Source organism: Trachypithecus francoisi, unplaced genomic scaffold (assembly GCF_009764315.1).
Source record: "Trachypithecus francoisi isolate TF-2019V2 unplaced genomic scaffold, Tfra_2.0 Lachesis_group19, whole genome shotgun sequence".
Classification (NCBI taxonomy): Eukaryota; Metazoa; Chordata; class Mammalia; order Primates; family Cercopithecidae; genus Trachypithecus; species Trachypithecus francoisi.
Window position 1 is genome coordinate 8,195,905 of NW_022681464.1, and position 24,315 is coordinate 8,220,219.

At 42.9% G+C, this 24,315-nt stretch overlaps 1 long non-coding RNA gene across 1 annotated transcript; it reads left to right on the forward strand.

Moving 5' to 3' along the window:
- Positions 1–23,714, forward strand: LOC117063835. The gene is made up of 4 exons (XR_004429112.1): positions 1–168; positions 18,085–18,201; positions 21,938–22,101; positions 23,312–23,714. It is a non-coding gene; the product is annotated as an uncharacterized LOC117063835 (long non-coding RNA).
- The last annotated feature ends 601 nt before the right edge of the window (positions 23,715–24,315 follow it).

Sequence of the window (24,315 nt, forward strand, 5' to 3'; positions counted from 1 at the left end):
ATAAGTCACAATGGTCTCCAGCTATGACAGCCCTCTCCACTGAGGAGAGCCCTCTCCCAGCCCAAGAAAACACCACCAAAGACTTATGAAGAAGTTCCACAGTGAAGACCTTATAACTCAGCCAAAAGGGTTGTCCTTTCAGAAGCCAGTGGCCTGTGGCTAGTACAGGTAAGGGAAGCGGAGAGAGAGAGTCCAAGATCAAGTTGAAGCAACTCGAGAATGCGCCAGCTTCTCCCAGCCCTGTAAGGAGTTCACTTGCTCCCTTCTACCTTCTATGCAGACAGCATATTTTGTGTGTATATTCCATCTGATAATAATAGCTGATAGTTCTATTAGGTACTTACACTGTGACAGGCCCTCTGCTAACACTTAGCTTATCCTCTTTCAGTCCTCACAACAACACTATGAAGAAGGGCCATCACTGACTCATTTCATAGATGAGGAAACTGAGGCTTAGCAAGTTTGATATGAGCTTGCCCAAGGTCACCTAACTAATCATTACCATTTGACTCGATCTGACTGCAGAGCTGTGCACTGTCTTGTTGCTGTAGTTGCGGGTATGCTTGTCTCTCCAGGGACTGAAAGTACTTCTTTACCTGTGGCTCCTCTGATGTCTGAGGTCAGTGTTCAGCTAAGTGGTCATGCCAAGGACCTGGGCATTCACCACCAACACACAGTCCCGCAACGTTTAGATCTTGGACAAGAGGGCTCTGGATTCGAATTGAAGTTTTATTTTAGAGCAAAAGTCCAGGCTCATCTCTAAATACATGCAACAAAAGCAAATTGCTGTAAGCAGCCACCTGCAATGCCAGTAATAAAGGAAGGGGTGTTAAAGAGAGTGAGGAAAGGTGGTGTATAAGTTCAGGGTGTGCATACGCATGCACAAGTGTACATCCTCACTCCTTGCGTCCCACACAGCATATAGCAAAGTGCCTTACACGTGGGAGTCCTGCAGATGTCTAAAGACTGGTGTCTATCTCATGTTTTCCATGATTTTAGGGTGTGTATACTCATGTGTATGTTGTGTATGTGTCTGCCTATATGTGTACAAAATGTGTGCACACATGAAGTTTATGGTTGCACAAGCATGTATTGATTTTATGGGCAATAGTTGCAAGCCTTATGTATGTATCAGTGCATGCGTGTTGCAAACACAGGTTCATATGCATCTGCCTCTGTGTATGTGTGTGTGTGTGTGTGTGTGTGTGTGTGTGTGAATAAGGATAATGTGACTGTCAGTGAGCAGATAGGTAACCCTAAGAATTACTGACAGAACATGAAGACCTGTGTGTCCAGGCAAGTTCACTTCTGAGAAGGGGAGGTGGTAGAGACTGCAGGGGTGCTGCTGGCATCGAGCACTAAAGTAAAAGCCCCAAGGGCACAGCAGTGGTGGGGACTGACGTCAAGGCCATAGAAGCCCATAACCCTGGAGGGATGGGGCAGCTGGGCTGGGCCCAAGGCAGCTCCCCAGAGGAGCAGAGTCACCGGCATTAAGCACGAGCTGACCCAGGGTTGGGGCAGGAGGGAAAGTCAATGCACGAATAGACTTGAGGGTGTGAAGCCCCTGGAGACCCTTTCCCTGCTCACTCTCTGGATTTGCCCCCGGGGAGCTTAAAGGAGGCAGACCCATGGATTTATGTCAGATCTAGAGGAACACCCCGGATGATGTTTCTAAAGCCAGCAATGTAATATTTAATTCATTCTGCTCATGGGGAAACTGAGGCATCAGAAGGACTTGTCTGAAGTCACACCAGGAACTGGTTTAGCCCAGCATGTAGCATTCAATGAATATCTAATGAATGAATGTTGGATGAATGAAGAAGTAAATGAAATAGATGAATGAAATGGAGGGAAGGAATAGAAGGGATTAATTGAATGAATAATAGGGACCATCTTGAATTTTTTACTGTCTACTTATTCCAAAGAGGCGAAACCTAAGAAAAAACTAGTAAAGATTAAATCATAAAAAAATGGGGAACTTGATATTTCTATTTTCTGAGGCTGGAGAGGAGGTATTGAAGGAGAGTATGCATGAAGTGCATATACAATTATTTTGGGATGGGTGCATTCACTGAAAGGGAAGTTTTATTTGGATATGTATTTGGATATATGAATAATACCCTGGGTAAAGATGAATCAAAAAATATTTGCTGCAGTCAAAGACCTTCTGAGATAATAGGAGAGATTTAACATAATCACAGATAACCACAATTGATTCATTCACTCCACAAACATAGTCAACACTGAGCTGGGAGCTATAGCGGATGCTGCAACAGATCAGACGCAGATTATACCCTGAAGGGACTGAGGGTGATAAGGTGCGTTTACCAACATTAGAATCAGGAGAGATCGCAATGACCAAGAGGGAGATACAGGTGAAATGCAAGAGGAGATTGGAGTTGGAAGTGTGCATGTGTGTGTGGTGAAGGGCTCCTGGGGTTAAGCGTAGGATTTTGAACCCCTATATATGGCTGCATTTGGGGTATATGCTATGAGGAGTGTGCTGCTATCATCCCCTCACCACTTTCTCCCTCCATCATTCTAATGCATCTTATTAGAAAGGTGAGGTGACCGTAAAATTATAGGTGGGGTGACCCATATTATAGGTGGGGTGACCATACAATTTATCATCCAAATTGGAATATGTGAAAGTGAAAGGGGGCACTGTCCACCACTATGCTGGGCAAATGGTATAACAGGGAACTGTCCTGTGCAAACTGGGGCTTGCCGATGCCCTGGCTCTAGAGGTTAGCAGTGGGCTGTCCTGGAGGCCCCACAGCAACAGCAGTGTAGGCATCCCAATCTACCTCACTGATCCCTCAGTGCCAGATACCTCAGTGATCCTTCATGCCACCTCCATTCCCATGTTATCTTCCACTCCAGAATACAGGCCCAACCCCATCTGGCTCAGCAGGGACGCGGACTGTGGGAGCAGGGGCATGTGCTCAGGGAGGCCAAGTGGGAGGAAGGGCTCCCTCGGCCTGAAATGTCTGGTCTATCTACAGCCGGGCTCGGTGCTCAGGGCCCTCTGCGGTCAGGGAGCCTGCCGCTCAGCCTGGGATTTCAGCACTTACTCCATCCACTTTAGCACCCCCGTTTTCTCCGGTGCCAACACAGGCAGGCGGCTCTAATGGATTACTTGCATTATCTCCCTCATCACTGCTTAAATATTTATCAGACCATTATGTATTTAGTGGCTGGGAGCAGGGAAGAGAAGGGACAGAAGGCAGTTCTGCTCTGGCCAGATGCAAGGGTTAATTACAGATGGGATAAATCCCCCCGATTTAAAAATTAAACAAATAAATGGGTTGGGAGATTAGAAGCGGACTGTTACTTACATGGAAGGAAGTCCAGCACAGCCTAGTCCAGGTTTTAGTATCTTCCAGTGCCTCATTTTATGATCTCTGTTCCCTTCCCCTACCTGCAAACCTGTGGGCTGCCTAAGCCTTAAACCAGCTTCTAATTAAAAACCATACTTACATTTCTGTTCCTCAAGCAACAACTGCTCCTCAAGTGTGTGGGGAAATTCAAGCTCTCCTAGAGCTGGAGTCAACATCGGCCTCGTAAAAGAAGTTTGGAAGGTAACTTCAGGGCTGGCACTGTGAAATATTGTTCATTATAACGAAGCAGCTGAGATAATGCTGTTTTCTAATTTCCCTTTCTCAGTCAGAAATTAAATAAAAAGTCATGTCTAAATTACAATACTGGATTGAGATCAGACAAGGGCCCCATGCAGAGAGCTCATGATCTATCCTTCCTACATTTTACAGCCATTAAAAAAGATTATTGTCATTCCCCCCACTTTTCTTTGAGGCCATTTACATTTGTTCTGAATTCTCACTGTTTTATTCTAATCTCTTAAAAGTGCCAGTGCACATAAGTCAATCACAAACTTAAATTAAGAAAAAAAAAAAAATAGGCACTCAAGCAACCTAGGACTCTGAACTCCAAGTTCAACTCCTAGAAGGTCCATAAGGTGGCTGTTGACCATCTCCTTCCTGGTCCTGCAGTTGCACCCACTTCCTAGTTGGTGAAGTCTTCTCCAGGGACAGTCAGAGTGGGGAGGGCTCATTTAGTGCAAAAATAGCCTGCATTTTTATAGCCCTCCCTTTTAGCAGAAATGCCTCTCTTGGAAAAAGCGAAAATGATGAACTAGCTGGTAAAAAAGTTTTTTTAAAAATGCCAATGAGCCTGTAATGTTATATTTAATTGAGCATTTGTTTGATATTCCATTAATGAGGGGAGAAGAGAAACATTAGTACATTTTGCCAGTCACAATTCAGACATTCTTGCTCTGAGAAGTTGTTGGTATTCCCAGAATCTTGCACAAAACATGGGTGGTAAATATTATTATTTTTGATAGAATATATTAAACAGGATCATTATTGTATTAGTTTGTTTTCATGCTGCTGATAAAGACATACCTGAGACTCGGTAATTTACAAAAGAAAGAGGTTTAATTCGACTCACAGTTCCATGTGGCTGGGGAGGCCTCACAACCATTGTGGAAGGTGAAAGGCATGTCTTACATCACAGCAAGCAAGAGAAAGAATGACAGTCAGGTGAAACGAATTTCCCCTTATCAAATCATCAGATCTCATGAGACTTATTCACTACCACAAGAACAGTATGAGAGAAACTGCCCCCATCACTCAATTATCTCCCACCAGGTCCCTCTCATCACACACGGGAATTACAGGAATACAATTCAAGATGAGATTTGGGTGGAGACATAGAGTCAAACCATGTAATTCCACCCCAGCCCCTGCCAAATCTCATGTCCTCACATTTCAAAACCAATCATGCCTTCCCAACAGTCCCCCAAAGTCTTAACTTATTTCAGCATTAACTCAAAAGTCCACAGTCCAAAGTCTTTATCTGAGACAAAGCAAATGCCATCCACCTATGAGCCTGTAAAATCAAAAGCAAGTTAGTTACTTCCTAAATACAATAAGAGTACAGACATGGGGTAAATAGAGCCATTCCAAATGGGGGAAATTGGGCAAAACAAAGGGGCTACAGGCCCCATGCAAGTCCAAAATCCAATAGGGCAGTCAAATCTTAAAGCTCCAAAATTATCTCCTCTGACTCCATGTCTTGCATCCAGGTCACGCTAATGCAAGACATGAGTTCTCATGGTCTTGGGCAGCTCCACCCCTGTGGGTCTGCAAGGTACAGCCTCCCTCCTGGATGCTTTCACGGGCTTGTGTTGAGTGTCTGCAGCTTTTCCAGGCACATGGTGGAAGCTATCAGTGAATCTACCATTCTGGGGTCTGGAGGAGGGTGGCCCTCTTCTCACAGCTCCACTAGTTGTTGCCCCAGTAGGGACTCTGTGTGGGGGCTCTGACCCCACATTTCTCTTCCACACTGCCCTAGCAGAGGTTCTCCATGAGAGCCCCACTCCTGCAGCAAACTTCTGCCTGGGCATCCAGGCATTTTCATACATCTTCTGAAACCTAGGTAGAGGTTCCCAAACCCCAGTTCTTGACTTCTGAGCACTTGTAGGCTCAACACCACATGGAAGCTGCCAAGGCTTAGGGCTTGCACCCTCTGAAGCCATAGCCCGAGCTCTACATTGGCCCCTTTCAGCCACAGCTGGAGCATCTGGGACACAGGGCACCAAGTCACTAGGCTGCACACAGCACAGGGACCCTGGGCCTGGCCCATGAAACCACTTTTTCCTCCTAAACCATCAGGCCTGTGACGGGAGTGGCTGCCATGAAGACCTCTGACATGCCCTGGAGATATTTTCCCCATTGTCTTGGGGATTAACATTCCAGCATATGTTACTTATGCAAATATCTGTGGCTGGCTTGGATTTCTCCTCAGAATATGGGATTTTCTTTTCTATTGCATTATCAGGCTGCAATTTTTCAAAGCTTTTATGCTCTGCTTCCCTTTTAAAACTGAATGCCTTTAACAGCACCCAAGTCACATTTTGAATGTTTTGCTGCTTAGAAATTTCTTCCACCAGATACCCTAAATCATCTCTTTCAAGTTCAAAGTTCCACAAAACTCTAGGTCAGGGGCAAAATGCCACCAGTCTCTTGGCTAAAACATAACAAGAGTCACCTTTGCTCCAGTTTCCAACAAGTTCCTCATCTCCATCTGAGACCATGTCAGCCTGGATTTCATTGTGTACATCACTATCAGCATTTTGGTCAAAGCCATTCAACAAGTCTCTAGGGAGTTCCAAACTTTCCCACATTTTTCTATCTTCTTCTGAGCCCTCCAAACTGTGCTAACCTTTGACTGTTCCCCAGCTCCAAAGTTGCTTCCACATTTTGGGGTACCTTTTCAGCAGCACCCCACTCTACTGGTACCACTTTACTGTATTAGTTCATTTTCATGCTGCTGATAAAGACATACCTGAGACCTAATTTACAAAAGAAAAAGGTTTAATGGACTCACAGTTCCACATGGTTTGGGAGGCCACACAATCATGGTGGAAGCTGAAAGGCACATCTTATATCGCAGCAGGCAAGAGAGAGAATGAGAGTCAAGTGAAACAGGTTTCCCCTTATCAAACCATCAGATCTCGTGAGACTTATTCACTATTATGAAAACAGTATGGGGAAACTGCCCCCCATGATTTGATTGTCTTCCACCAGGTCCCTCCACATGTGGGAATTACAGGAGTACAATTCAAGATGAGATTTGGGTGGGGACATACAGCCAAACCATATTAATTATATATGTTTAACGTGTACAAGTTGCTTCCTATCAATTACTCTGATGATATGAATTGAGCACCTACTAAATGCAAGGCACTATGCAGGACTAAGCAAGAGATAAGTCTCTTCCAGAGTCCTGTGAGACAGGGCCCCTGAGGCACTAGCTGCACTTGGGTGCTCACTCTTCAGCCTGGATAAGAGCATATTAGGTTCAAAAATGTATCACAAATCACTGATGTCAGTGCTGCCTGAGGGCCCAGACTCTAGAAGTTCAAAGGAGGCAGGTCTTTTGAAGACATGTTAGTCAGATAGAACTTGGCAGAGAAGGTGAGCTGGGCCTTGCAGGCCAGGTAGGACTTAATGATGAGGATAGAAGTTGGGGACACACTCCTAGAAGGTGCAAAGGCCTGGGCATAGAATGCACAGGGTGTTTAAGGGCACAGCAAGCTGACAGAGTTGGTGAGAGACAGGGCCGTGTAGAGTGGGGGAAAGGAAGAAAGAGACCAAGCCATGATTTATCCATCCATTCGTTCACTCAGTTAACATCAGTTGAACACATACTGCATGTCAGCTACTCTTTCAGGATTCAGTTGAAGCTAGATTACAGTGACTTTGAATGTCTGCCTGAGTTTGAGCTTTTACAAGCAGTACAGCAGTGAAAAGGGGGCCAGAAATGAAGAGACAGAGAGAGACCCTATAAAGGAAGAGGCAGTAGGTCCTGGCCACTGTAAATGATTCATGGGATCTCTTTAGGTATTAGATCTTTGAACAGTTGGAAAGTTTTAAAAAGTGAAAGCAACATCTTCTCCTCTTAAATATCCTCAAAGAACGCAGCACACAGAATAAAACAGGGCCTCCAAAAAATGAGTATATATCCAATTACAGGCACTACTTTCATACTGGCCTGCAGTCCTGGCTTTGCCCCTTAACAGCCCTGTGGCTTTGGACAATTTAAACAACATCTCTAAGCCTCAGTGTTCAAATCTGTTAAGTGAAAACAGTACCCACTTTATCAGGATTTGTAAGAATTAATTAGTTATTAACAATATATATAAATACATGATCACATTACCTGGCACCTAACAGTAGTCAATAAACATGAGCTATGGTGATGTGCAGCTCTTTGCCAACCTCTTCGCTGCCCCTGGCTCTTTTCCAACTTTATCCCACTTGGTCCTCTTTCTATGGTTTCCAGAATCTATTCAGCTACTTTTTGAAACAATTTAGCCTGTTCTTACCAGCTCCAGGACACTATCCTATGCTTGCTGGGCTGGTATTCCTAACAGGTTTACCAGAACACCCACCACAAACTCATGCACCCTAGGAAGGAGCCTAGAGATACGATGGTCTTGCCTTTGCCCGTTTTAACACAACTCTACGGATCCCTCCCTGCCTAGCAACCTCCAGACAAGGGCCAAGAACACTTACTTAAATTACTCATTTGTTTGCCTAGTTATATTCAACAATATATGATTTTCTATTTCATGACTGTATTTCTCACTGGAAGCAACCAGTGAAGTCACAGATGAGAAAATGCAGCTCAGAGAGGAGAAGGGACTTATCTAACATGTGCTTCCCAGCCGGCATGCCACAAATGAATTACAGTCATGTAAAATCTGACCCTCTCAGCTCCAGGACATTGAGGGCAGACAGAGTACCTAGGAATGGTCTCCTGTAGCCACAAGTAATCCTATCGGTGGCTCCTCAGAAGGCCACCCAAGGTAAGAAGGGTCTCATGGCATATACTGTGGTCCCCAGGGACAGTGTGCATGACTAGTAGTGCCTGACCCATGCTGCTCTACAGAGTTGCAATAAGGATAACCAAGGAGATACTCTACCTCCAGACACCTACTCCAGCAGACAGCTGCAAGCCCCACTTGTCACCATGATAGGGACAGGAAGTCTGATGAACTGTTGGAGATGTTCATGTGTCAAGGGTACTGTGTGCAGCTCCAAGTGCACCTATCAGAGGAGAAAAGTGGCAGAGACACAGGTGCGGTTTAACGGTGGGCATAGTGGAAATGGCTCTGGATTGAGCTTCATATATGCTATATACTTTTATCTGCTTGCAGTGGTTGTACCCTTCAAGTAACATCCAAGCCAGCTGCAGAGTGAACGTTCCAGCAACACATCCACCAAGTTCTGCAAATGAGAGAGCAATCATTCTTCTGATTCCTTGATGTGAATAAGTACTATTGGATTTGAAACCCATCTGCATCATCACAAAAACTTTCAACACTACATTTGTCAATGAAATAAAAGGAGGAGCTGTTAAATTCTTTAAATATAATTTCAACTGTTATGAATCTTTAATGGTTATAAAAATTGCTTTAAATTTTTTATCACCCACTTGTGCAAAGTTTCTTATCAAGGGTGACTACCAAGAATTTGTAGAGATCATCATTTTAAAAGTCGTCATCAGGCACTGTGTATAAACATTTTGAGCATAAACCCTGATATGAAACAGTTATATTCATGGAAGGAAGCAAACTCAAGTTTCTCATTAGAACTAGAAAAATGTTTTATACTAATATATAATGTCTTTCCTAATATACTGCATTTTAGTTTTCATTTTGTATAATATAAAGAAAATGGAATGACTTTTTTCCCAAGCCCTGTATGTACGCCCCAAGTCCTCTGCAGTTTACTATAGTGTGCAATATGAATATTCTCATTTTCATGTGTATCATGACTTTAAAAGGTTGGGAAGTTCTGTTCTCAGATACTATGCTTGATCTTCAGGGACCTGGGGAGATGTATGAAACTGACTGGCACCCAGCTGTCCCTTTGCCATTGTAAGCATATCAGTGTGGCCATGAGGTTATCCCAGACCCAAGGGAATGGCCTGGAGAGGCCAAAGATGGCACTGCTATGTCCCTGAAGAGGTTCCCCATGGAGTTGTTCCACTGGCACCCTCCTCTTGTGAGTGCTTTCCAGGACTGAATTCCCACTGGTAGCAAAAAACCTGGCATTGTGAAGAAGGAAAGAATGTGTGTGGTGTGGGGGTAGGTGCTGTTCTCAAATAGCAAAGACATGCCCACTGTCTTACTCAATTCTACTCTCCATCTTTGGTTCTTCTAGGAGGCTCTCTTCTCCACCTCTTGATTTTAAATAACTTCCTGAACTATAAATGCAAAGAGTTCCAAATGAAAACTGATTGATAGCCTTGTATAATTATATAATAAAAACACACTGATATGCATATACATTATGTGTGGGCTCGTATGTCTATATGCGTCTGTATCTATTCCAGAGGGAGGAATATGCAATAATGTCTTCTGAAACAAATTGTCAAGGTGTCAATAAGGAATCTCATAATGAATGTGTGGGTGTGATCTGGGGTAATTTCACAGCAATTATGTTGCTCAGGCTGATTTCCCAAGGCAGGTCTTAAAGGCACAAGCCCCTTTCCCAAGCGGAAAGCTGAGTGTTTTGCTTTCTATGGAGTCTTGAAAGCATCACATTTTCAGGGCAAAATGTCTTCCCTGGAGTAGGCCAGACCCACTGGAGGAAATCAGGTAACTAAGGAGAGTGTTAAGAGCTTCAGGCCACAGTTACCAGCTTTTTAAACCCGGGAGAGTTTTCTGTGTCTTCCCCTCAAGAATGTTAGCAAACATTCGTGGTGAAGAAATAAACAACAGCATTGCTCCACCAAAGAAGTTAGAAGTCCTAGTGGTGAGTACTAACTATATGAAACACTTTCGAAATGCTGAGAGATGAGGAAGAGCAAAGATGGGATATGCTGAAGGGGGAAAGTGGACTGTATTTGTCCCTTGCCCCCAAGGAATTTCCAGCCTAGCAGAAGGAATATATGTATGAAGAAATACTGATAATTTGAGGTAAAATGGAATGGGATAGAGGGTTAAACCATGGGAACCCAGGGTTGCAGGGGGATGAGGAGTCTTAAGAAAGATTTTGTAGGATAGGTGCCATGTAAGCTGGATCTTGAAAGCAGAATAAAAAATGCAATCAGTATCTTAAGAGATTGCTTTTGCATAGCACCTTGCTCTATGCAGAGCACAAAGCAGGCCCTCCCTCAGCAATATTTTGTTAAATGAAGTACAAACTCCACTCAGGAAGCTTCTCAGCTGGGTCAAGTGTCTGCAGTTGCCCATTCCTGAGACCACGCTGCAGAACTTGCTGTCAGGAAAGCCATCTGTGGTCCAGGAAATTGTGGGGATGCTAGGCCTTGGCCACAGAGCCATGTTTGAGCCATGAGCTGAAGCTACCTCTGAGGAGCTCCAGGAGACAGACTAGAAGAGAAAAAGAAACAGAGGAGAGCTGAACGCTGAGGTGGGCTTCCACAGGAAATGGGGCAAGAGTGGAAATCATTTTCTCTGCCTTCCCCCAGAACATCTAGATCTAGACTGGCTAGCTCATGCCAAGAACCTATGAGTTTCTGATGAAGCCTCCTTGGGGCTGATGCCTCCTTGCTCCTCATCCCTGCAATGACTGCTTTACTCTCCCCACCCCACGCACTCCTGACTAGTCCCTGGGTCCTGACAACTTGGCCTTGGTAATATCTCTTGACTGTATTCCCTCTCCTTTGCCCCCATATCTTAGTCCAGCTCCTCCTTGGGATAATTATAACTTCTCATCTGTATCACTGCAGTCATGTCCCAACTGGCCTTAAGCTTCCAATCCATCCATCTCCCTGATCCTACTCTGATTTTTCAAAAATACCTAAATCTTCTCTCCCTTAAACCTTTCAATGCCCCCGACCTTGCCTCTCAGATACAGCTTGGACTCCTAGGAATGACCAGCAAGACCTTCATGCCCTGCCCCACTCTGCCCTTCCAGGCTCTTATTTTTCCCTTGAAACCTCAAACTCCACAGTCATGTGTCCTCTAATGCTTCATGCTTCCTCTCATACTTGGGCCTTTAAACATCTCTCTCTTTCCTTCTCTTCTTTTCTCTTCTTTCTCTCTCTCTCTCTCTCATCCTCCCTCCCTCCCTCCCTCTCCTTCTTCCCCTCTCTCTCTCTTTCAGTCAAATACCTTACGCCCATTTCCCCTTATTCCTATGTTAACCCACAGTTAACTCTGAAAACCCTTCTCAGGTTCTACCTCCAGAATCTATCATCTGAGGGGAATATAACCCCTCCCTACCCCATGCTCCAGATTCTTTGTGTGTGTTGACCTCTAGAAGAAACAGTTAACTACCTCTTTACTAGTCCATCATGCCCCTGAATTGTGAGTAATTTTGTGGTAGGGAACATGCCTATTGTTTGTGCAAATCTAGCACCCAACACTCAGCACAGTCTCTGGCATACAGCATGTGCTCAGTCACTACTGGGTGGGAAAGAGGGAGAGATGTTTGGATGGATGGATGGATGAATGGATGAATGGATGGACGGATGGATGGACATTTGCATGGATGGATGGATGGATGGATGGACATTTGGATGGATGGACATTTGCATGGATGGATGGATGGATGGATGGATGGACATTTGGATGGATGGATGGATGGGTTGATAGTGCTTAAATAACCTGAGGAGTAATAAAGTATGGTTCCTCCTTCCAGTGTGTACCTCACCTGCTGGTTCAGTCTCTTGTATAGTGTATCAGGCTCTCCAAAGACATTCAGGATCTGAGAGGTGAGCGAAATAATGATAGAAGTTGCAGCATGGTATGGGAAATAGAGGTCTTCATAACAGAAGCTTAGATTAAAATAAAAGATCACAGGTGGAGGTCCATCAGGTAGGGTAGAACATCCCCTACCAATGGAAAGAAAGCTGCTTACCACATTCCAGCAGGCATCAAATCAATTATCAACCTGTAAGTCAGGCAAGTAGAAGGAGCTGTATAAATCTCACTTCTCTTTATGGGCTGCCTTTAGACACTGAATAAGTGAGAATTAGCCGGTTAATTCACCACCATACTAAGATATGCATCCCCATATGTAATCTATGTGTGAAGCTTTGATAACATTCTTAGGATAAAAGCCTAGAAACAGAATTACAGATTTTAAAAGTTTGAACATTTTAAAGACTTTTAATAAAAATTGCCAAATTTATCTTCAGGAAAGTTGTACCCATGTGCAGTCCCACCTTGTATCATATGAGTAGCTGTTTCACCACTGTCTTACCAACACTACAGAATCTATCTTTCAATCTTACCCAATTTGATAAGCAACAGTTTAATAAAATTGTTTTAATTTGCGTCTCTTTGATAACTACTAACGTTGATCTTTTTGATAAGTATGGGTTGTTCTGCGAATTTCATGTTAATTTTCTTGGCCTACTTCCCAGTTGGATTTCTTGTCCTTTATTATTGATTTGTAAAGGCTTATTTTAATATATTAACATTATTAATCCTTTACTATATATTGTAAATACTTTTTCCATTTCTTAAGAAATATAACTCTCCCACCCCAAGATTGGAAGTGAATTAATGAAACTGTATTAAGAACTTAGTTCAAGGTCCTGAGCCAAATGCTCCTGGGTATGCAAGGATGTATAAAGCATGCCACCCATTCTCAAGAAATCTGCAACCTAGTATATCTAATTCAGATGATTAGGTACTTTTTTAGTCCATTCTCATGTTGCTATAAATAAATACCTGAGGCTGGGTAATTTATAAAGAAAAGAGGTTTAATTAGATTACAGTTCTGCAGGCTGACCAGAAAGCATGGTGCTGGCATCTGCTCAGCTTCTGAGGAGGCCTCAAGAAACTTACAATCATGGAAGAAGGCAAAGGGCAAGCAGGCACATCACATGGCAAAAGCAGGAGCAGGAGAGTGAGGCAAGAGGTCTACACACTTTTAAATGACCAGATCTTATGAGAAGTTGCCATCATGAGGATAGCACCAAGAGTATGGTGCTAAACCATTCATAAGAAACCTCCCCCATGATCCAATCACCTCCCGCCAGGCCCCACCTCCAACACTGGGGATTGCATTTCAGCATGAGATTTGGGCAGGGACACACATTCAAACTATATCAGTCACAAACACATCCATGGAGCATTAACAACACTCCAAGTCTTTAGGAAGAGGGGGCACTTGAGCTGGACCTTGGGGATTGGGTCCAAAAGAAGGGAGGGGATAGGTTAGCCCAGGAAGAGGGGAGGAAGCGAGCAGAGGTGCAGAGGTGGGAAAGCTCAAGGAGTCTAATGTAGCCTGTGCGAGTGGTGCACAGATCTGTGTGAGTGAGTGGTGGAAGGTTAGGTCAGCCAGAGAGGGTCTAGGATGCCCAGATGTTCCCACAGCATTGTCTCAAAGAGGCTGTTTCTCTTTCCTGGTTAGGCCAAGCAAGAGGCTTTGTCTCTGAGCTGCTCAGATGAGTGTGTATGCTGTGTACGTTCCACTCTTTTATGATGACTGTTGTTTGTCTGAATTGATTAGCCTTTCTGTGTGGGAGCCATCTGCTATCTGTCAGGCTCCTTGTCTCACCAGCATGTTGATTTCAATAAAATATTATGGCACTTGGAGTCTGCTGGGGAGTTTGATGCTGTGAATCCCACACATTCAAATTAGAATTAGATTGAAAGCCACTTAATGTTCTTCCCCCATTGCCTTCTCTCTTGGTCAACAGCATCTAAAGTGAAGCATTATAGGTATTATCTTGGGCTGCCCAGTACATTCTGCCCCACCTCCTTTCTTCTGACCACATAATTGAGTATTTGATCCTGGCTTGGCCACCATAATATCTCATCTCCCTGGATACAGGGATTGGTCCAGAATGAACCTACAACTCAAGCAAGCTTATGGGTAAGAAAAGTTATCTTTCCACTGCAATGATTGGGGATACATATTAAAGTTATTGGTGGTCATCTTTGCTGGTATACATAAAACATCAAGCAGATATAAGCAAAGATGAGAGACAAATAACTCCCTACAAGTCTTGGGACCTTGGTTCCTACATCTCTTCCTTCAGCTCTAGGAGCTACCTCAATTTCTTCCCAGTTACAGACAACTTTATGTTTCTTTTTGATTAAGCCAATTCATGAATACACTGTGCCATAATCCATCTAGTTGCTCATTCCAGGCATGTGGGAGTCATCTTCAAATCTTTTTCTTTCACCCCAAAATCGAATCAATCTACCAAATTCTCTTGATTCTATCTCCAAAAAGGTCTCTTGTCTCTCATCTGGATCATACAACAGCTTTCTAACTGGCCTCCCCAGGATCTTGAATCCTTCAAATTCATCTTCCAAAATGCTACCAAGGTGGTCTTTGCTTCAAAAACTTTGCCTCAAAGACAAGTCTAAACTTCTAAACATAGGTACTAGCCTAAAACATCTCAGTCAGTCATGGTAATGCCATCCCCCTGTCTGGAGCTCGGTTGGGGATAAGCCTGTGACCTAGCATGTGCTGAGAAGCAGAATGTCCTCTGTGGAGCTTTTGGGAAAGGTTTCTTTGTTCTTGAAAAGAGATATAAGGAAGAGGAAGTCTCCATCTGGCCCCACCCCACCTCTTCAGTCCCAACTTTTAATGTATTCCATCTTCCAGGTCTTTCATGCTCTGAGCTTTTATACATGTTCTTCCTCATGGCTAGATCTTTCACACCCTGTTCATCTGGTTACTCCTCCAGCCCTCCAAAATGCAGCTCACACTGCAGTTCTTTTGCAGAATGATCATAGCCCTACTCCTGACAACATGAGCATAACTCTCCTCTGGGGATTCATGGCACTTTGGTGTTTGAGTCAATGACAAGGAGATAACAGAGAAAAGCAGTGATGAGCATGGGCTCTGAGTCAGCAGACCTTAGATTGAGTTCTAGCTCTCACACTTACTAGCCATGAAAACTTGAACAAGGCACCTAATCCTTCTGAGGCTCACTTCACTCAATGGCAAATGGGAGAAATCAGGGTAACTGTAAAAATTAAATGTAAAACTTGGTAAAGTTCTTAGGTATAATATAGCAGATACTCAATAAATGACAGCTTTGTTATATTTATAATTATATCTTATCAGTATATCTATTTATCCTTTCACCTATCTCCTCACCTCAACCTTCATTGTGAACTCTTTGGGGGCAAAAGCTGAGTACTGTATCTTATTCTGTTCTGCATCCATGGCACCTAGCACTGTGTCTAACACATCATAGGCATGCAATGAATATTCATATAATAACTCTATTCATCTCCCTTCACTCGCAGTTTTTTTAGGGAAGAGTGAGGAAGGTACTGCTATCTATGACTCCCCAAATACTACTGGAACTTTACATGGCTCAAAACTGATTAATTATAAGATCTCCATGTGAAATAATTTAGAAGTGACCATCCATGAATCAACTAGCCTCATAGGGAATACAAATATTAAATCTCTAATACAGAACATGCAATTGATTATGTATCCAACATCCTTTTCCCCATTTTTCTTTGCTTATCTATGATTTTGATCAGTTCCAGTGCTCAGGGAAGGTGAACCTATTTTCAATCCATAAATAAGTCCTAAAACATCTCAGTCAGTCATGGTAATGCCATCCTCTTGTCTGGAGCTTGGGTTGGGGATAAGCCTGTGACCTAGCATGTGCTGAGAAGAAGAATGTCCTCTGTGGAGCTTTTGGGAAAGGTTTCTTTGTTGTTGAAAAGAGACATAAGGAAGAGGAAGTCCCTTTTCTTCCACCCCATATTGTTCTGTCTACAAAAGATGCCTTGCACAGTGGTACTGCCATCTGGTAACCATGACGGAAGCCCCATAGGATGACAAGGCAGAAAAACAGAAAGAACCTGGATCCTAAATGCCATTGTCAAGCCCCCTGGAGCAGCTCAACCTCTGAACTTCTTGCTTAACGAGATAACAAACAAGTTTGTCTTACTATCTAAATTAGTTGAGTCAGAGTTTTCCATTTTTCAAAGCCAAAAACATTCTAACAGATTCACTTAAGTTTATAGCCTTTCTCCCAACATGTCACTGCTCAGCCCTTTCTTTGAGGTCTCAGTTCATGACCACTTTACACATGCTGTTCTCTATCCTTGAGTGCACAACCCATCTTTCACTCCTTTTCCCCATAGCTAATTTTTACTTACCATCTGAAGCTTGATTCATCCTCTTTGAGGTTGGCTACCTGAACACAAGCATGGTTCCTTTTAGAAGCATTCCATGTTCTTACAGGACAACTTGGATAAACCTCCCTTATGCCCCTTTTCTGAACCCCATTACACTTTGTGCACATGTAAAGTCACATTTAATTATAATCACTGATCTTTTTTGCTCTCTCCAACTACAATGAAAACCCCTTAAGGATCAGCACTGCATCTTTTATCCTGTACCCCTTTGCCCTAGCACAGTGCCTGGACTAAAACATAATAAGCAGTCAATAAATGATGAACAGATGGATAGATACATGGATGATTCACAGTCTCTACCACTGACAGACTTACAAACCCATCAGGGAAACCAGAATAGTATGAGCAAACTATAGAATCACAAATAGTGTTGTCACATTATGCAATGTGCAGACTTCCTAACAATTAAAGAAAGGCATATTAACACAACCATAGGGTATCATTGCACAATATTAAATTGACCAAAATAAATAAAACATCGAAAATCCAACTGGGTCAACTGTGGGAAAATAGCATGCATAGGTACTGTCAGTAGCATTGTAAATTGGTTCAATCTGTCTGGAGAGCAATAGGGCAATATGTAACAAAAGCTATAAAATTGTTTGTACCTTTTGACATAATAATTCCATTTTAAGGAAATACACCCTAAGGAAATAACCCAAACCAAAAAAGAAGCAATTTTTCTGAAGACATTTATAGCAACAGTATTTAGAATAGAGAAAAACCAGTAACAACCCAAGCTCTAACGGGGCAGCAAAGCTAAGCAGATGATGGCATTTTAGGTAGAGGTGAAACTCACAACATTCACACATAAATATATATATATATATATATAGAGAGAGAGAGAGAGAGAGAGAGAGTAAGTGAAAAAAACATAAAATAGAAACAACAAATTGTAACTATATAAAATTTTATTTAGAAATCTGTGCTTGTATATTGCAAAATACTAAACAGAAATAAGAAATTGTTTAAGACCATTTGGTGCCTGCATTTTCATGTAATTCAACTTCTATCCTCTGCCATTGATGTATCTTATTCAGATATCTATAGTATATACATCTCCTGTTCTCCAAGTCCTTTCAGCATGTTATCAATATGCTAAACCAGCCTGATTTCTTGTAGGTGTAAGAGATGATTAAATATCTCTGTGGTCTAAATTATGACATAGAGATGGGGAGCCAGAGCAATAAAGTATACTGCAATCCTTGCCAGGTGAAAGCACATGTTGTCTTTCTATTGGAACCAAATTTTTTAAAAAACCACTTGCCATATAAATAGCTACAGAGTAAGTGTCAAGAGCTGAGTTATTTGCTTCAGTGAAGTGGCTATATCTGGAGCAGCTGTCATTGGAGTCTACTTCTTCACATTTATAATAATCTACTACCATTTTTCAGGATATCTCCACTTTCTGCAATGGACAAATAAGTGATTAAAATGGGGTTTTGATAAAAATCACAACATCTGCACCTTCCAAGTCTCTGATGGCTTCGGTGATATCCCCTGGAGACAAGGTATTGCTTTTGGTTTACTACTTTAAGTCTTTCATTTGGCACTTTCTAACATAGAAATCTTTTAGAAAATCAAGGAGACAATTCTGCCTTGTACTGAACATATCCATTCCAACCATATAGTCAGGAACTGAGAAAAATACCATAGAATGGCTTGGAGTCTACTAGGCCAACTATGATTTCAAAATGTATCATCTGACCCCTATAAGGTTCCCCTCCTGACCAGTGAACCAAAGTGGTATACTGGATCCAACCAAAGTCAATGAAAGATCTAAAAGGTATAGATTCTATTTCTCCCAAGCCATTGTCACCTTGGTAAATCACTCCAGATCTCTTTAAAGACAGTCAGGAGTAGGATTTGCAGTATATACATTTGCTTTAATTTCAGGGTTCTTCTCCAAAGGTATCTAGCCTCTCCTTTTTCCTGTGGGCTTTGGGTCTATGGCTTGAGTTTAGAAATTGAATGAGGAGCAATTATTCTCTATACTTGGTGACTCAAAGAAGGTTTTGTCCTCTAAGTCTAGTGTTTGTTGTTTGTTTGTTTGTTTGTTTTGACTCTATGGACCAAGAAGGATCTTCGGAGACTGTCCATATATTTCAGTGCAAAGACCTCATAATCAATTAGCCATCCCGAAGATCCCTGTGGATCCAGACCATTCTAATTAGCAAACTAGCCTGCTGCTTATTATGGAATCATGCAGTATTGAACATTCTTAGCTGCTTACCCAATAGCCATTCCCCACTTTTTCCTTGTTAACCGAAATGCAATTTTTTTTTTTGTAGTGCAGTAAAATGCCTAGCTAAAAGTTCTCATATTCCCTTGCAATTCGGTTATAGGTATGTGACTTAGATTCTGAAAAATCAGACACATCTATGTGAAAATTGGATTTGGAAGTGAGCAAGATGAAGAGGAAGCTAAACGCACTGGAACTGACACCTAGCAAGCACAGTGGTAGAGACCGCCAGCTATGTAAGGGGGAGACTGCAGAGCTCAGGCATCCAGTCCTGAGTGTTACCAGTGCCAGGGGGTGGCAGCGTCTGACTAAAGCTGCCCCACAGCCATGGGCTTTGTCCAAAGGCATCTCGTGTGCTACCTCATATCCTTTTATAAAATCTCTTTTCTGTTTAAGTTAGCCAGCATGGATTCTGATGCAATTAAGAACATTAAATAATGCATGTACCACCTTGCCTCTGGAGGTTTTACAATTGTCACTCCTTGGTTTCTTCCCCTGAGGATCCTGGCATCCCCTATGAAATCAGGAATCCCATTTCAGCCACAGCACTCTCAGCATAAAGTCACAGCCCTTATGGCACTCATCAAAGATGTTGGCCCTCCCCATTGTAGTATTTCACAATGCTTTGGTAAAGGAAGCATCTTTGGATCTCTCCTAGGTGATACAGTTAAGGGTGTGTGAGCAGGTTACACATGGATAAATTACACAGGTTACACAGGATAAACCCATGTCAACCTTCCTTGCTTTTTTTGGTTCTTTACATTATATCAGGAGTTTTCTGGCATCTTGATTCCTTATGAGCCATTAGCAGGTTTCAGTAAGCCATCTGAGAAAATACTTAGAAATCTCAGATACTTGAGACAGCATGTTGAATCTAATATTTCTGATGTACCCATATCCATAAATTCAGCTTCACTTAAAATTATATTTCCCCAAAATTAAAAGCCAGTTTAGATGCTAGGTCACCAAAATGAATAACACTTGTCCCCTACAGTCACCAATGTGTTTCTCAAAGTGTTCTCTAAGAAGCTCTAGGAGACTCTCAGAACCCCTCTAGAAGCTAAGAATACAAGGTTCTGGGCCCTACACTCTACTTTAATCAGAGAAACTTCAAATTCAACTTACAGCTTTCATTTGAGGAAGAGATCTACAACTTTAAAAAAAAAAATGGTTAGGAAGCCACTAAAATCAATCGTCTTTGAAGTCCACCTGGCAGACTCCATGATTTTCTAGTTACCATGGGTTGGTTTGATGTTCCTCGTGGGATTATACGGGAGCCCCCAGAAATGATTGCATTCCTGCTTTCCTAAATCCATCAAGCCTGTCAGGAAACCACATCTCTTTCCTTCCAAGAGCACACTATGACATATACTTCTCTTGATGAAAAGCACAGCACCTTAGAGGCCATACCAGGACCTGTGTGGCACTCTCCATCATATCTAGGTACTGGAAGTTGCCTTAAAGTAATTTTTTAAAAAGAATTTGTCTGAGCAGGGTCAGTAGTATCAAGGAACCACTATGTATCCATGATGTGCTCAGTCCTGTGCTAGGCTTAATGCGGAATTCAAGAGAAGACATACTTTCTCTCCATCCATTCATTTCTTAAACCAGTCAATATTTACTGAGTAACTATTGTGTTTCAAGCACTAAGCTGGTGAACACAACCCCATTTCTCAAAGCACTCACCATCCTAGATACCAGAGCCTAGTAGAAACAAAACTCTTACACATAAAACAATTAGAGAACACCAAAAGAATACAATAGTATGGGTGTCTACAGATTATAAGTGCCCCTTGCATTCACAGGAAAAGAAAACAAGTGAGGGCTAAAATAGGCAAAAGATCTCATGAAAAAGAATGGGGTTTAGACAGCAAAAGGAGAAAGATGAAGGTTTCCTAAGCAAGAGTGGAGGAGCCACACATGGCAGGCATGTAAGTGTCTTTGCTCTGCAGGTATTTGTTTTTACTGTCTTCCTCACACGTCCTGGTCAGCTCAGTGAGTTGAAATGCTGATGAAATCAAAGACTTTTCCAGCTCCATAATTCTGTGACCCGGTAATCCTCAGGGAACCATCATTGTGCCTGGAAGCCAGTCAGTTTCACATGAAGACAGAAACCCTCTGATCGCTGGCTCCAGACTGTGTCTCTGATGCATCCTATAAATGCATGCAAGCCCCCAGTTAAAGGTAGTTGAGAAAGTGTGGATGTCCCAACACAAACCCCAACCCAACCCTCCTTTAAGCCCTAGTAATGATGAGTCAGTAGCATCTTTTCCAACAACAGACTACATCAGTACCTGGCCCAAAGGTATATACTAAATGTTTTTGAGTGATAAGTGTTTAGAGGAAAGGGACCACATGTATTCTATAACTACAAGGTGAATTTGAAGCCAGGGCCAGGCTGAAAGCATCACAATCTCAGCAACATTTGTAAAGGGTGTATCATCTAGGTACAGATGTCTGATTTCAAATTCAGGGCCACCACTTCCAAACTGTGTGACTTTGAGCCTTTGTTTCTGCAATTGCAATGTAAGGATAATAGTTATTGTGAGCAGGGGTTAAATGACAAAGTATTTTGCATCATGGTTAATGAACAGTAATTAATGGTAACTTCGAAAGGTTGATTGATGGTATTTGCAAGTCACCTGTTACTCAGGGAAAAGTCAGATTTGGTAATCTTTGCCTCAGACATCTAACAAAACAATCCAAAGAACCCACTATGTGAAGAATAAGACTGGCCCAGAAACCTAGAGAAACATGGTCCTCCTAAAGATTATTCTTTCCTTGCTGTAGGCTTTCTTTTCCTTCTTGACACCTCATTCCTATGCCTCTAGGCACATCAGTTGTGCCCCCTTCCTACAAGGTCCCCATCACCCTCAGATACTTAATAGAATTAGAAAAGCCCTGCATTGACAGGGACCATGGAAGGCGTCTGCCTACACTGCATGCTCTTGGACTTATAACACTGTTGGAAGATAAAGACCTCATATGTGATCTGTTCCCCGCAGGTGTCTGAGTTTTAAGCTCTCAGTGGAATGAGTCTCTGCAAGAGGAATCTCAGACCAGTGACGAAGATGATGATGATAACTACCATGTCATACACACAGAATCTGTGCCACGTACCAAGCCCTTTCCAGACATTGTCTCACAGAATCCTCATGTTAACCCAGAGGTGGGTACTCTCATTTTTCTCCCACCCCTTCTACAATGAGGAAACAGAGGCTTAAAGAGGATAAGTTGTACAAGGTCACACAGCTAGTAAGTAAGAAGATATGACCTAAACCCATGTCAGCTGTCTTTTTAGGGCTAGATTTGTTGAGTTTTAATAAAGCTATAATCAATGGCTTATAGATTCTTACATGGTTAAGCCAGGCTGAAGGTGACTATGAGGGCTAGCATTGGGTGTCAAAGGATCTGGGCCAGACAGAAAATCCTTCCTGAGATGATGATACCTTTGTGTATGTATTTGAACCCTTCAGATAGAGACAGAGAAAAGACAGGGAAGAAAGAGAAAGAGAAAAAGAGAGAAAGAGAGAGAGGCAATCAGTGAGAGCCCAGACTTCCCTGAGCTCTGTGTGTCAAGTGGAGATGATAATACTTAGCTCTAGCTCTCAGGGTGCTTGTGTGATGTCTCAATATATAGTAGCTATCATTATCAAAGTTTGAAAAATAGTGAGATCAAGGAATTGTTCTGTTATTAGCTTCTGAGAAAATGCATGCACTGCCAATTCATAGTCTTCTGTGTGCTGTGGGCACCATGGGGTGTGAAAAGCCAGGCTTGGCTGGACAAGTGCTGCTCTCCTCCTGGACTATGGGGAGGACCCTGAAAGCAAAGAATATTCTGTGGCCAGACTTCCTTTCCTCTGCACTCATACAGGCTGTCTGTCTGTCCATCTGCCCCTCATGCTACATTCCCTTCCCTATCGCTAGGGCCTGGAACCCTAGGAGGTATGGAGTCTTCCTTTCCTCTCCCAACCCAGCATCGCTGTGTCATAAAGAAGGATGGCATTTTCAGATCCCTCTGTGCAGGCAGAGACTTGCTCTACCTTCTCACAGGCCTCCACACCCAAGGGTTGCCACAGAAGTTATGGGGTCTACTGCCCTTGGGGTTTCCCTAACTCTGAAAGAGGCAGCCAGAAGCCTGGAAGTGGGGAAGGGAGTCGGTGATCAGGGATAGGATCATTTCCTTCTTTTCCTTTATCTGGAGGCAGAACGAAGTCAGAGAAGCTCTGAAGGGTGTAAAGCAGAACCGCTATCAAATACAAGTAAAAATAGAAATAATACTAGCATCACATTCTATAGTACCCTTCTTCCCAAGTGTACCTAGATCTATTATTCCATTAATGATCAGACTTCCCAATAATTTTATTCCCATTTGACAGATGTGGAAAAAGCAGGAGAGAAAGTGAGAACATGACTGAGCTTAAGCCAAAACTCAAGGCCCCCGCGGTTCTGTCCAGCATCCTCCCCTGTGTCCTGCTGACTTGGTTTCTCCAGCCACCTTACAAGAGTCCACTCCCCCATTCTCAGTATAAGGACGCACCAGGGTCAGTCCTGGGAAAGACACCGTCTAACTTGATTTCGGAATATGACCCTTCTCCCACCAGAGCAGCCCTGTCTTTTATCCAGGAGACTTCATTCACTCCTTATAAGAACTTGGAGGTAATTGCTCCCTGAGAAGAATCAGCTGCCCCAAATGCAGCTCTGAGAATCACTGCCAAGTGAGCCAAAGGGTCCCACATGTCTGGTTCTAAGACGGTTATGTGTAACTGAGACCTGAACAGAATGGGTAAATAAAGACTTCATCAGTTCTGTGTCAGTCCCCTAAAATCCTTGAGGAGTGGGGGAAATGGTCTACCATCATGGGGGAGTCCCACCCTTCAAAGTGAGTGGGAGTCTTTAACTAACTTCTCTTCTGTGAGGTTATAATGCAACCTCATTAAATTGGTCTGTGAGGAGCATTTCCACCACAAACGGGCAGCCCTGTTTCATCTGGCTTCAATCTGCCGTGGACACAGGCTCTACTTCTTAAGTGGACTCAGCTGTATTACAGGCTTCTGTGGTGATGTGGGGCTGCAGCGAAGCTCCATTTTATGTTCTTAAATATTCATAAGGAGCTTTGCAACATTAATATCTTAGATGGCTTACAAGAACACTTAAATATTGGGTCTTCACTCCCCTTCCTTCTCCCAAAAAGTCCCAGCCTGTTCTAATTTGTGTAATGCATTGGGCCATTTTAATAATTGTCCAGGGATTTATTTGGTGGTTGTGCTGCTCTGCCGCATAGGGTGTAATTATGACCCCAGCTTCTCTTATCACGCGCTAATCCTGCTTGTTTCACCAGCAGAGAAGCCAAGATTGGAAAGGGCGAATGCAGGCCAGGGCT